This window comes from Dicentrarchus labrax, unplaced genomic scaffold (genome assembly GCF_905237075.1).
Source record: "Dicentrarchus labrax unplaced genomic scaffold, dlabrax2021, whole genome shotgun sequence".
NCBI classification, from domain to species: domain Eukaryota; kingdom Metazoa; phylum Chordata; class Actinopteri; family Moronidae; genus Dicentrarchus; species Dicentrarchus labrax.
In genome coordinates this window covers 7,564,244-7,579,500 of record NW_026136705.1, presented here as the reverse complement: position 1 = coordinate 7,579,500, position 15,257 = coordinate 7,564,244, and positions in this window count along the sequence as shown.

Genomic DNA, 15,257 nt, shown 5'->3' with positions numbered 1-15,257 from the left:
CCACAGGGGTCGCCAGAATCAACACAAAAGTGAAGTTCTTTGAAGCTGCTTTAAAGGTCCAGTGTGTAACATTTAGGAGGATCTAATGTCAGAAATGGAATATAATATTGATAGGTATATTTTCATTACTATATATCAGTGTATAATCACCTGAGAATAAGAATGTGTTTTGTGTTTTTGTTTCCTTCGAATGAGACATTTTTATCTACAGAGGGAGCGGGTCGCCTTCCCTGGAGTCCGCCATGTTGAACTGCCACTGGCTCTAGATAGGGCCTTTCTAGTTTTTTGGACGTAGGTCCCACTAAATCCTACACATTGATCCTTTAAGCACTGAAATCATTCTGGTTTTGACAGACATAAGGGGTGAAAGCATTTGAGACAGTTAAAGTATAGAGTAAGTGAGGGAAACTGAAATTTAATTTGAAGTGTAAGTTAATGAGAGTTGAATCTCTTTTACATTTTGTAATGTACATTTCCTTAAATTTCAGTTATTTCCAGACCGTGCCACTACCTGCTGTGACCTGTGCAATGTTCCATATTTGTCACATCACATCTGTATATAAATATATATGTGTAACTCTTAATCTTATTTTCTATTGTATCTTTTTCTATTCTGTTTTTTGTGTTCTGGAGCTGCTGTAGCAAGTGAATTTCTCTGTGTGTGGGATCAATATCTTGAACCAGAGTAAAAAAAGAGCATATAACTTAAACTGTGATAACAGAAGAAAACATTGAAATATATGATGAAGCTGAACTAATAGAGTAATAAAGTGTAAAGGATGGTGACTGCTTTAAAATATCAATGAAGGTAATTAATAATGAATAAATAAACCTCCTCACCGTAACCCTTTCCATGGAATCTTCCAAGGAAATTCTTAGGAAATTATGAACCTGCAAAAGTTACGAATTAATGTTGAAAATGTTGCTTTTTATTGTAACTTGTAATTTTAATTTCAGTGCAACTTTGTTTTGGTGTTTAGACAAAATGTGTGTGTATTAACAGTTGACCAGTGATCTTTCTTTTACACTGATGCCACAAATTTTGTATATTTAAATGTTTCATAGTTGATATTTTCTTGCATACAGTCCACTGCTGTACCTGCTTCCTACACTGCATCATACAAATTAGTAATGTTTTTTTATTTTTATGACTCATAAATCCATTTTTATTAAGTAAAACTTTTTATTTAGTAAAACAGTTAATTAGTTTTACAGCTAGCATAATGGGAACTATATCTGAATTTCATTATACAGCCCTGAATTGTAAATTACAATAAAATGACCTTGAATCCTTTTAATATTTTCTATTAGTATTTAAAGTTTACTTTAGCATCAGGTCCAAAATCAGCAATATATTGCCATCCAATATATATAATAACAATGTAACTTCTACTACTAACTCCAAAAGTCAGGCTAGAGAAACCTGACAATAAATAAATCACAAATGAACTTCTCTCCATGGTTTGAGCTATGCCTTTGCCCTTGTTTTATATTATATAATTTAACTGAGCTTTTGGAAGGACAAGAAAACCTCAGATTGATTAAATAAATTCCAAAAAATCAATATATTAGTACAGAGACAGATTCTGCACCACCCACTGCTTCTACATTTGCGAGTACAAAGACGTCCAATTAGTGAGTAACTGACATGGCCTTGAATGATGCCAATGTCTTTGTTCAATAATTACACAGACGAGCAAATGTTGATGTATACTTTCAATATTCATATTCCCCTAGCTCCCCCAAAGGACACGGGTAAAATAAAAGTTCTGAACATATCATCCGTGTTCTTGTGAAATCCCTCCTTAATGTGACTAAAATGGAATGGATAAGATTGTATCAGTCTTGACCTTCATCTATTAAAGACCCCCTCCTCCCCTCCCCTGCATGCATACTAATTCTGCACTCCTCAACTCATATAAACTCACATGAAGTGTGCACCCGGCATGTAAAACTTGCAAAACACAGCACCTTTCAAATTAATCAAAAAGTCAACTGAAAAATCACCTGAGCTCTCATATGCGCTTGTTCGTGGTCACCAGAGCTTCTAGGTTCGGAGGGCATGATTTCAACACGTTTGCTTTTGTGTTTCTCCCCGTTAAGGGTCTGTTGTATCAGGGTGACTTTTGGTGTCATGACATTTCCCTGCAAGGTTAAAGGTCGTTGACCAAATGTCAGCAGAGAGAGGAGTCCGGGCAGATGGCGAGCTGCGTTTCACTGCCTCTGCATCCAAAACATAAAAATAAATATTGATCCTGTCAATACATCTAATGAGCTCAGATACTAAAGTTTATGCTGTGGTGAATTAATGGGTTAACTCCCCTTCACCATTACACATGTAACCAAGCTTGGGGAGTAACAGTAAGTACAGTTACAGAAAACAGCGCAATTAGATTACAGGCATGGGATGAACTCAGAAAGTCCAGTTCAAAGTTGTGTGCATGTGATAATTCCATATCTTGAACAAATAAAATGTCTTGTTGCCATTAATAACTCATTGAACTGAAGAAATAGAAATATGTTAATGATCTGTCATTTCTCCACTTTATCCTCTGTAATTTTAATCAAAATGTGGATTTTGAGGCAGATATTAGACGTCAGATGTCATAAATCGATGCCCCTGAATATATATGACACCTATAATCCCTTTGTTAGACAAAAAGCCCATGACATAGCAGAAAAGGAACATCAGAACACAAGCTCTTTGCTCCCCTGACAACTCCAGGACAGCAGACATCCAAACCCCCAATTTAACAGAAAATGGAGAAGACACATACTCTGGAATAATGAAGCAGAAAAAGGTATGTGACTGTCAGTTTATATGAGTGTGCGCGTGCATCTGCGTGTGAGTGATGAGCGGCATGCGTGTAGGTGCGGCGGCCCTGCTGTGAGCCTAATTAAAAGGCACTGGGTGCAGAGGGGGCTGCTTTGGCACCCAACCGAGTCCTTTTATATCCCTGCTTCCCTCCCTCTCTATCCTCTGCCTTTGATTACCATGGAGCACTAATGCCCCTCAATCGCAGCCGCACATGTGACCCCTCTGTGGCTGAGAGGAGGATGACGGAGAGCACCTTTCCCCCCGGCTTTACTATGACAGCTCAGGGGTGGAAAGTCCTGTTTCACTCAAATGTTTGTCAAGTTAAAATGAAATGACTAATACGAAAAAAAGAAAAAGAATCAGGAGTGATTCATTTGGTAACTCGGGTGCCTGGCATGTTCATATTTTCCCTGCAGACTGCCACATTTCATTTAATAAAAACCCAGCCAGCTGACTGACTGTAGCTCAGGTTTTAGTGAAACATACCTATGTATTCACTTGCTTCACACTGGACCTTTAAAGGTGAATTTCATCATCAATTTCATAAGTGAAGAAGTCGTGTAAAGACTGTCTCCAGAGGGAGCTGTGTGAAATCTGATAAATGATGTTACTTTAGTCAGCGTCAGTTGGGCCTATAAGACTATAAGTTTGATAACGCATAACACACCTGAATGTCACACCGAACTGTTGGTAGTCGACAGTGGTGGGGAGAGTACTCAAAATGCATACTCAAGTACAAATGCAATTAGTCCCATAACAGATCACTCAAGTAAAAGTGAAAATAACCATTTGAGAGAAATTGTCAAGTGAAAGTAAAAAAGTACCTGGTTAATGAATGACTTAAAGTAACTTACTTACTTTCCACTGATATATTTTTTAGGGTGTGATTATTCTGTAGTTGTAGAAGTAATTACACTGATGTTGGCATTACGTTAGCTTAACTGCTTTCTAAAGAAACATATTTTAGTGTACTGTTTAGTTGTAGTATGAGATCGTGTGTGACCAGGTGAGCCGCCATTGTTTCCTGCGCAGCCAATGAGCGTAGATCCACTCGCAGTCTGTCACGTCCGCTGGCTCGCGCTGGCTCCGTTTTACTTATGGTGGCGGCCAAAACGCCGAACTCGAGGCTTCAAAACGGTTCTCCTCAAACCAGTGGGTGACGTCACAATAGGTTCACACTTGGTTGTAACAAAGGAAACAGGCACAGCTGCTTAAGGCTACATTTAAAACTTCTACTACTTACTTTAGTATTACAGCACTCCTCTGTCTGTCTGTCTGTCTGTCTGTCTGTGTGCCTATATGGCAAATCTATTTCATCGACCACAGTTATTAAAAAGCAGACTTACTTGTCACAAAGTGACAGGACGCACTGAATTACAGCTCATGTGCATAGAAGACCATTGTCATTATCATTGTCCTCTAATTTTGGTTGAGCAAATTCTGTTTCAGGATGAATCTGTGCGTCTGCAGATGATGTAAACATGACAGATGTATATTCACCCCATATCACCACTTTATGTTAATCTGGAAATGTCAAACTAACTTATTTCTTATTCACAATTCTTTTCATAATATAAATATTCAGATCTGTATTTCTAGTTTACCATGAAATATATTATAAACAACATATGTGTTTTTGCGACTCAACCTTATTCTCAATGACAACCAAAAAGTCTAAAGTGAAAACTGTTTTTTTGTGAAATACCTCTGACTTTCATTTCAGCTCTGACACCACTAAAGGGGGAAATGTTGTTCTGCTCACAATACTTCCTCTCTTGCAGTAGAAAAACAGTTTAAAATCACATCTTGTAAACATCAGACACATCCAGAACAGTGTCTTTTTGACTATGTGCTTTTGCACTACCAGGCTGCTCCAGCTCAAACCGGATGCCAGGCCGGCATGATGAAATGGAGGCCTTGAGGGAGGATCAGCTGCCAATAACAACACCTTCCACTTCCATATGCATAAAAAAAAACATACACTTAAACACACACTGTGGCCAATTTGAGTTTATCCTAGCATGGAGTAAGGGGACATAATCCCCTGCTGTAATTGCATTCGGGAGCTTTCTGAAAGGCTTGATACACCACTGAAGCCACTTTAGCAGTGAAAAGATGCGTCTCAGGTCTCTCCAAGGTCGGTGCTTGACAACATATGTCTCTCAATTCCTTAATCTCTCTATTCCCAAACAAGATGGCTAAAATAAATGCATCAGGGCTGGTAATTAGTCAGCCCCTGTGATGCGGCACTTGATTTGACATAATTTGAAATGAGTAGCTGAGTCAGGGAACAATAATAGACAGATATGAAAATGGACTCAAGGAGAGAGAGTAAAGGAAAGTAAGGAACAGACAGAGTTATGAAGTGAAATGTGTTCATTTTCCAGTCTTACTTTTAATTAAAGTAGCTTTCAGAGAGGTGCGGGGATGAAATTGGAAGAGATCAAGTCTGTCCTTGGCAGGAATTAGTGTCTGCACTTTGATGGGTTCACCCATCTGTAACTTTGGTACAAGAGAAAAGGGTGACTTTGACAGGAATGTCTTCATTTTTGGAAGAAAGGATCATTACCACAGTTTATTCTAAATCATCTGTTCGTAATTCTGTGGATAAGGGTGTGTGGGATATTTTTTATGGTAATTTTATATCATGCAGGCGTGCTGAGTGCTGAGATCTTCCCATAACCATGGGATTCAACCTACCTAGTGCCCGTAGGGAAGACACAGAGGTCCATAGCAACTCCTCTAAAGCCCACCTTGAGCCTTAAACCCAGATTTTATTATTCAAGCGATAGACAGGAATTCTTTCAGACATTCCGAACCTTTTACCCTCCTTTGTATCAGAAACGCGTCTCCACCCTCATTCTCTGACTCTACATTTCCACAGTCTCTTTATTAAGTCCAATGGAACTTGCAGCCCCTTTTGTTATTGTGTGAGGGACCCCAGATGATGCCCGACCCGGCTCGTCCATCACCCCTGTCACACTACCCAGCAACCCCCAACTAGTCCACAGCCCACATCCCAGCATGCATATTCACAGGAGCTGGTGTCCCGTCTGAGGAAAACCAAATTACCCCACCCTGTGTATCTCTTTTTCTTAGTCAATATTAAAATGGGCTAATAAAGAGGGGCAAGATTCCCCCGCGGTAATGGCTCCCCAGAGACCCCTGACTAATTAAAGGGCTGCCCCTTCCAATGAACAGTAATCACTCATAGCTTTGGGTAGACAAACACATGAGCTTTCTATGGATGAACGGCATGTATTGTTAAGAGTTTAAAGAGATAACATACTCATTGGTATTAGGTTGACAAGATTTCTTCTTCCACTTTTTGTTAGGAAATTACATCTGTCTAGGGAACTATATTAGGAGGTCTTACTGTCTGTACAGTGATGAAGTACCCTGATTGTGTGAATTCAGGTAAAAGTCACTTTGCTTTATTAAATGTGCCTATTAAATGTAATCACAAAGAAGGAAATGTAGAGGGAAGTGGATTGGAGGTAACCTGACTCTGCCAGATAATTTGTTACATAGAACCATCTGGGAAGTCATAGATGGAAACTGTTTGAAAAAGGGCAGGCACTCTCAAAAACCACTTGGCAGGTGATTGGATCTGCCTATCACAAACTTCAACCAATCAGATCAGCAAACCATATAACAGTCAAACTCTCAGCCAGGTGGGAGAAGAGCGGAAAAAACATTTCCATGGAGAAAAGCCTTCAGTGTCGACCTTTGCTCTTCTTCCAGTGAAGAAATACTCTATAATTCGGATATAACTGATGCTAGCAGCATCTACGCTAACCTCTTTAGCAGCCGCCATTATAGCGCCCAACCCCGTAGCTTGCCGTTGAAGCCTGGCGAGACTAATTCTCTAAGTGTGAAAGCTCAAGTCTATAAGAGACTAAGAGTTCACATGCATATTTTGTATCTCAGCCAATTAGTCCAATTTGATTATATAATAAAAGTTTTTATACTCAAAACTGACAGCAGTCCAGTTGTGAATGTACTACTCTAATACTTAAAAAAAATATATTGTTCATTGTCATCCTCTCTGCTGCTAAAGAAAATGTGAACAATTGAAGAGGTTTTACCCATTCTCTTTTTCCAGACGTCAGCTGGAGGAAATTATTCATCTGTCAGAATGAAGATACTAGCGATGTGTGCGTAGCATTTTGGACATAAATGGGCTGCTGTCATGCCGGAGTTCTACGCTGCTGGTTTAGCAGTGGGTGTTGGACTGAGCCGAGGTCTGCCTTGTTAGAATTCAGACATTTCTCAAATCATGGGAACAACGGGGGGCAATGCAAGTAATCTTTTAATTTCCTCGGGAAAACAATGTCTGTGTTCTAATGTGCGGGTCCCGCTGATGAGTCGTCCTAAATCAATATGTGATTTCTGTCTGTTTGGGTAGGCCCTGCTGTGATTGGGTGAATAAAATAGGCTTTACTCATATGGCGGTGTTTGTGCTGTTGCTGTCACTGTGCTGTTCTTTGCATGTTGAAAAGGATGAATAAAAAGGACAGAAAGGGACTGAATCTTAATGGCATCCAATAGCCACTGGCACACTTAATATGTAATTCATAATTGGTCACAATGATACTTTTGTGCTTTAAGGTCAGGTGTGCCCTGTGATTTTGTACAAATTGAGTGACTGCTACAACAGAATTTGACCAGAAATCCTTTTTTCTCAAATGAATGCACATGTAGTGATCCTGCCACCCCCTATACTGGTACATATCTTGCATATTGTATCTGTATGCAAGGGGGTTGACACCACTGGGCTGTAGCTCGAGAGCTGATCAAGCATCAAATCTTAACAAGACTCTACTAATGATCTCAATGAAATGCTCAGTGACTTAATTAGATCATGTGCTGTGCATTGTGCCAGACAGAGTTGGGCCTGTGTGTGAATGTGTGTGTGTGTGTGTGTGCGCAGGGGAACTGAGAGGACGAGGGTGAGTCTCCAAAGAGATCAAATCTGGACTTCTTTATATTCTAATACATGCAGCAAATGACTTTAGAGTGTGTCTTGAAAATGAGAGAAAATAAAAGAAGGTTATGATTTAGATTCTCTGCAGTGATATCAAGAAGAATGGGTTACACATTTGGCTTTATCACTGTCTTTAACTGCCCTACATTAACAGCACAGGGTGTTGCGTTGGTGGTGGTGTGCCGCTTCAGGTACGGGTGAAATATAAAATACAATCCAGGAAGTTCAGTTTGAGTAACAGATCTTTGAATTTAAAGGCTCATAGACGTCAAAATGGGATTTTAGAACTCTGGAAAGTTATTACAGTTGCAACTGTTTCATACTTTGTTGTGAAATTCAGAATCAGAATGAATGAGAAATATGTCTTGATCCCCAGTGGGGAATTGGTTGCATTACAGTTGCTCAAGTTGCTAGGCAAGATAAACATTTAAAAAAAGAGTGTGTAGAAATATGTACATTATATTACAGTTCATAACAATATATAGAAAATAAACAATAAGTATATAGCAGAAATCTAATGAATGAATACCAATGAAGAGTAGAAATTATGCTGAGAACTGGATTCCTGAATATGCATGTTAAAGAACAGTATACAGTAAACCAGAGTATTGTATATTAATCAAAGTATTAACAGAGTATTGCGAAAAAGGGTTAAGCCTATCAACTTTCTTTCCACCTCAAGCAATAGTAAAAACTTTTTTTAAAATAATTTTTTGAATTTCCATCAACCTTTTGTAATGTAATACTTCAAAATGCAGATTCAAATACATGGAAACAGTTTATGTGTCTGTCACATGTCAGAATGACTGAAACGGTAAAGTATGATTATACAATGATAATAGAATTTAATAGTGTCCAGAACTGGGTCATTTAAACCAGTAAAGACAAGATCAAAGCAAGTTTAGTGGCACAAACATCCAGTGACGGCATCTGAAACATGTCCTGTTAAAAAAAGTCTGTCTGCTGTGGCCTGATCACCTCCAGTCATTGTAAACCAACTGTCTCTGATCTAAGAGCCTCTAAATGACGGCATGACCATTAGAGCCACTGTCATTTCCTGAGAGGCCAACAATTAGTCCTTGCCAGCGGGCCAGCCGTGCTAATGGCGTCGGTGTGAAAGATGTGAGAGCGTTGGTACTGGCGGCAGAGGAAGGCCAGTGGGTGCCTGGAAGAGAGCCACTCATCTCTCTGCCCTAATTGCTATGAAAACTCCATCTAGTTGGGTTTATGGAGTGGCAGGAGGGGACGGGTGCCCTTTGAGAGGTTTTGTTAAGCTGGCCCGGGTTTCTCTGTCTCCAGCCCCCCCCCTCCCCCAGGGCCAGAAGAGGTGGGCTGCAAAATGGACACCAGATGGAAGAAGCATAACAGAGAAGCGGGGCAGGGAGGAGAAGGAGGCGGGGTTGAGCATGGAGCATGGTGGGTGACTTGGCTGGCTGCATGAGCCTTGTTGTTCTATGTTGTATGTGCATATGTCAGAGTGTTATCTGAGAGGACGGCGGGTGTGAAGATGCCCATGTTGTTCTGCTGAGAGTTTTCTAAAGTTACAGGCAAAACTCTCCTGTCCTGTAGGGATATCCCTCATTAGGAAGTTTTCTCTCCTGATTTTGGCACACACGCTGCACCCGCTGTGTTATTCCAACCAATTTTCTGGGCCCTGACCAGTGATGGCACAGTTAACCAAGCAAGCCTTTGCATTTGCATCACAGAGACAGTGGTGAAAATAAATGGATGGAGACTAAATTGTGAGGGAAAGGTTGACAATGGGTCTGTCTTGTTGTGCTGTCTGTTAATCATTTCCCAAGCCCCTCTGGCTTCAATAAAGGGGAATAAAAGAATATAAAAGAACAATTTGGGCTGCCCCAGCTGTGAATAACCAACCCATCAAAGCACACAAAAGCCCAGTCACGCTTGCTATAATTCAGCTTGTGATCTCAGACACGCCCCTCTCTCTTGCCACATCTTTGTTAAAGTCGTCTGTCAGGCATATCATTTTCCTCTCCCCACCCATCCTGCACGGCCAGATGGTTAAAATCCATAATTCACCACCAAAAAAACCCTCGGACCCCCGCTTCCATATCCTTTCATGCTATGACATTACTCTCACCATGGCTCATTATTGGCCAGTAGTAGCCCACCCCCTTGGTTAATTAAGCTCAGCTTTGTCGAGCCGAGGAGCAATAGCTTAGCGGACTGGGAGGAGGTCCCAGCACCTGGGGAGTCTACCTGTTACAGTGCCTGGCTCATCAGCCTCACAGGGAGGGAGAGGCGGGTGGGGATGGAGGCTGGGGGGTTGGAGGGGGGTGGCCCAGCTGGCTGGCCTGCACTGGCACTTAGAGAAGAGGCGGGGTGGTAGCTGCTGGTGCGTGATGCAGTTGTTTTAGCAGCCTTTAGGGGCTTTTAGGCAAGACACAATGCAGTATAATATACTATTACAGTATAAGGATATTAGTACTATTGATGATTGAGTTTTATTTCATATATTTTTTTATATTTTTATAAATAAATCTTTTTACTATGAATGAAAACAGTTTAGCCACAAAAGTTTTGTCATGAGATATGATTTTTTTGTGCAATTTACAGTCTGTAATAACTGTTATAACCCATATAAAGTCCTTTTAAATATGTATGTATAAATAAAGGTGTTTACTGTTACAGAAACATTTTTTAACCTATATAATATTTACGATCTTTTTTCACTAACAGTTTTTTTGTGTAAAAGTGCATAGGTGTTTAATCACTGGCGTGCCCACGCTTGTTTAACTTGCAGTTTATCTCTTTCAGGAAGAATATAAGCTGGAATCATTCAACCATAGAAAACTATGCATTTAATATTATTTGCCACTGCTGTCAAATCTGTTTTAGCTTCATTTTATCTGACTGACAAGATAAATGGTCAGTGTGACAGGACATATTGGGAACACTGGTGCCCTTGATTGTTTTTTTTAAATTAAGTACTAACAAGCTCATTCTAGCCCATGAATAATTTTTGAAGAAACCCTTAGAAAGACGAGGATGAGATAAATTAAACCCAGTGAAATCTAAAACCTAAATACACTCTCAATGCTTCCCATTGATTTAGATGTTCTGAGCATTGTACCATTTCTTGGCTTTTAATGGATGAAGTGAAATTTTCATGAGATATCAGATTCACCAGATAACGTGTTGTGGGAGAGTGACAGCAAAGGTGGCTAAATCTCTCCAGGTGAGTCCTGTTTAAAGCACTTATTAAGCTGTGACTGGCGCTTGCCATCGATTTTCCTGGGCCTCTTTGAAGATGGCTGTCCAGCTGCGAGCAGCACTGTGGGAAAGCAATCAAGCTCAAAAGTTTTCTCCTCCTTCAAATTCTGGAGCTGACAAATAACTCATCTTTTTTAGCTCCAATCAATATGACGCAGACCTCTTCACTCTTGCACCGCAATATTTTCTCTCTCCACCGCTGATTGGAATGAACTCCAGTGTTTGGAAGGTCCACGCACACTGATTGTGAGAATGTGAACCAATCCTGATGAATGGTGCGAGGTCTTTTTCCAGGCAAGTCACATCAAAGTCTCACCCCAGCGCGGTGCACAGGGTCAGTCTCCAAGAAGCACTTGAAAATAGCAACGCTCCGCCGTAGGACTGGAGGAGCTTAACCTGAGGGAGCAGACATGGTCTGGGGCTCACTAAAATTACCACCTTCTATTTGGGGAGGTGGAGCCAGTTATAATACTAATGCATATTTAAATGAACATTTAGCATTTATCTGCATTAATCTGAAAATAAAGTAGTATGAAAATAAGAACAGAACAAAATTGATATTAAAGGGTGTGTGGAGGGGAATTCATGAGATGCAAATGTCTGATAGGATAAATGGCAGGTCCATCTTTTCCCACTTAATATCCGTGGGGTCGTGGTTAATTGTGCTTTTGTTGTGCAATTACCCAGAGTTTGCTCAGGGTTTAGATAGTCAGGCTGTGGGGTGCGGCTAGTGCTTTGTTTAACTTCCTCCCCTTGTGGCCCCGCATGTAACTTAGGCCTCTAGAGATCGGTTAATCCCCTGACTAAAGCATATTGGCTCTGTCACTCCCAGTTACGCTGCCTGCTATATGACTGTCGATGAGAAGAAACAGATATAGATGACACGCAGGGATGCCTCTTGCTCTTAAAGGGGGCACGCTTGTATAGGTTTCAGCCTTGGATAGTGGGCAGCCCCAGCGCTTTGAAGTTGGCTTTGAAGTTATGAGGCAATTGGAGGAAATGAGGAAATTGTCCGCAGGGTCTCCTGGAGAGCCAGTTTGTGCAAGGCATGATTGGACACAGCGCCCCAGAGGGAGACAGCGGCCATTTTGCTCAGGGGGCCAGTCCTTCTGGCCTGCACACTAAATGTATAGGACAGAAGCACCAATTATGGCACTTTGGCATATGGGCAGTGGTGAGCGCCCAGCTCTAATGATGGACCCTGCCAACTGCTTGCCTGTCCAGGTCAGTGGCACATGATATTTATTGCCAAAAAAAACACCCCCACCCCCAATTACAGTCACCTCCTTCCATGATGGCAGTTGTGTGTCAGTGTATCAGATGTACCAGTGCAGGAGGCAGAGGGGGGAGTATGGTACACCTGCAGCCTGGTCGGGATGCTGGATCTGGCTGCTTGCCTGCCTTTAGCCCTCCTCTATCCAGCTGGGACAGAGGGGCTGGGGATGCATCCGGCTGTCTTCGCCCCAGCTCAGATGCTCCCGAGGGGGCAAACTGCAGCAGCAGACCCCAGAAGTGCACACGAACAGACCCAGGCACAGATGTTCCACCCTGGAGCCGTGTGGTGTCTAGTGGCACACCGCTACCTTTCCGATGCCCGTCTCACTGCAGGTGCTGGCACAAATCACGTCTCGCTGCTCAGGACAAGTCAGACATTAACCACACTTCATCTCAGCTGACACTCATCCAGGGGAATAGGACTTGCACCCTGTCATTACAGTGACAGGCAAAGCAGCCGACATGACAATGAGATGCTGCAATGACTTTTCTTTCCACAATACATTCAGAATCAGGAGCCCTTGTCTTGTAATGCTGTCCCCTGAATAAGAGGAAGAGCTCCCCAGGCAATATCACAAGCCTGTGTTTCTATTTTCACACTGAGAGGAAAGATTAGCCTCAACATGTTCGTAGTTTTTGGAAAGCAAATGCTCTTGATAAAATGTGCAAAAAGCACGGCGATATTCATAAAACATGCATGGGAGTTCTAATTCAAGTTTAATAAATCTAAAATGGCCATAACTTTAGCATGATATGATACAGCTCCTTCATTAAAGATGCAGTTTCAACAATTTTAAGCAGTTTTGTCCCTTGAATATTAATGCCCCTGTGTTATCAGTAAATTAAATACATTTCCCAAAGTTGATAATTAAATGTGTCTCACTTTATTGGCAGTTATTTTGGGGTGTCTCTGAGCAAAGCCATGGACCTTGAAACTGGACAAATCTGTTTGTTTATAGACAGCTTCAGTTGAACCAGGCAGCTTCAAGGCATCAACAAATGTACGTGTATGAATGTGCTATGAAACAGTTCTAGGAAAATGCATGCAATCGTTGCAGACTTACAGAAAATATGTGGGGTGGCTCAGCTCTCCTATTAAAGACCAAATCAATCTTTGTAAGCCATGGTGCTTTATGGAAACTGTAAAATTGTTCCATTAAGTCAGTCTAACGCAGAAAATAATAGAAAAATTCTAGTCTATTTAATACTCTGGTCCGGCAGCTTTTCAACATGCACAGTTCTGTCAATAGATTTGGGCTGTGTGCTTCTCATTTACTGGAGGCCGACTCATCATCAGAAGCACTGTGGGAAAGGGAAGTGGCTAATCAGAATTCAGTTTTGATGGTGTTCTCAAAACAGTTTGACACAGTTGGCTATAAAACTCCACATTGTCTTTGTATTGTGCGCTCTATTTTGCAGCTGAGGTTGTTGTAATGTATTGAGCCAAAAAGGAGAGGACATTTCTGTTGTTTCTGATTAACTTTTACCTTCTAATGCTGCATCTAAATCATGTATGGACTCCCATAGGGGCCATTATTTTATGGCATTGTGTGCCTGGCATGCACTCTTCTCTTGCAGCATGCATCAGGTTTTTTCCAGCAGTTTTTAGACAAACATAAATTAAAAAAATTCTCAACTTTTCAGTGCAAGGCGTGGAGCCAATTAAATCAAGGAAGAGACAGGATTCACCGCTTCCTTTCTGTTTTGATGTAGTTAACTATGCCGGTAAATAGATTAACTAGCTAGCTAGTTAGCTGTTGGACTGTGAGAGAGCAAGGGCATTGTGGGGGGTAAACCCAAGTAAACTTTATTCACCTCTGTGTAATGAGGAGATTATCTAGAGCTGAATAATTTTTTCCCATTCATCATATTTATTCACCCAGTTGCACCAGCAGTTTTTTGCCCAAGACTTTTTTTAAACGGCCTGTAGCAATGTGTCTCGGCGTGCTCGCCTGCATATGTGTGCTGTATGAACTCATTAGCTCGTTAACGGAATGTCAAGATGATCGTTACTGACAGAACTGAATGTATGTGCAAATCATGCTAATGACACTTATGCTTATGAGGTAAAGTTATAGTAAGGCTGGTCCCAGATAAAGGCCAGGGGAGCTTGCACTGTATGGCTCATAAAACAAATATACTTTTCGTTGTTCGTCGTTTTGTGTGAAATGCCTCGATTATTATTGCATGGATTGCTGTGAAATTTGGGACAGACATTTGTGTTCCCTGTAGGAGTAACTTTTCATCTGGTGCCAGTGGGTCTGGTGGGTCAGCATTCACTTATCTAGAAATCTCAACATCTACAAGATGGATTGGCACCACATTTTGTACAGACAATAATGGTTGCCAGATGATGATGTATCTTAATGACTTTAAATAAATGTTAATTTGTCCAAAACTTTGGTTTATGACAAAATAACTGCAAATGTAATTACATTCCCATCAGCTTCAGCTGTGCTTTGTGTTTATGGCTAATTAGTAGGCTACAAACTAAGATGGTATAATAATAATAATAATAGTTCTGTATGCATTCCAGATGTAAACGTGAGCCAAAAAATGATACTGATTGTAATATGTACTGATTCAAGGAATCACTGAATTTCAGTAATTTGGCTTGTCTTTCGTATGACCTGTGTGGGAATGTTAAAAGGATTTGGACTCGTAATGATTGTCACAGCGAGACCAAGACATCCATCCAACAGGATGTTGACATTAATGACCCATCTGCATCCATCTCTGCATTAACATTTGTATGAAAGGCCAAACACTCAGTGTGCCACCATTCATCCCTCTGTTTGATGGATTTGCATGAAATTTGGTTTCATGCTTCAAACGGAGGTCATCTTGCCACTGACAAAACAAAACAGAAGGTCACCACACACCTAAAACGATTGCTTATTAAGTGACATAATATTCAACATTGAAAACAAGTGTCATTTT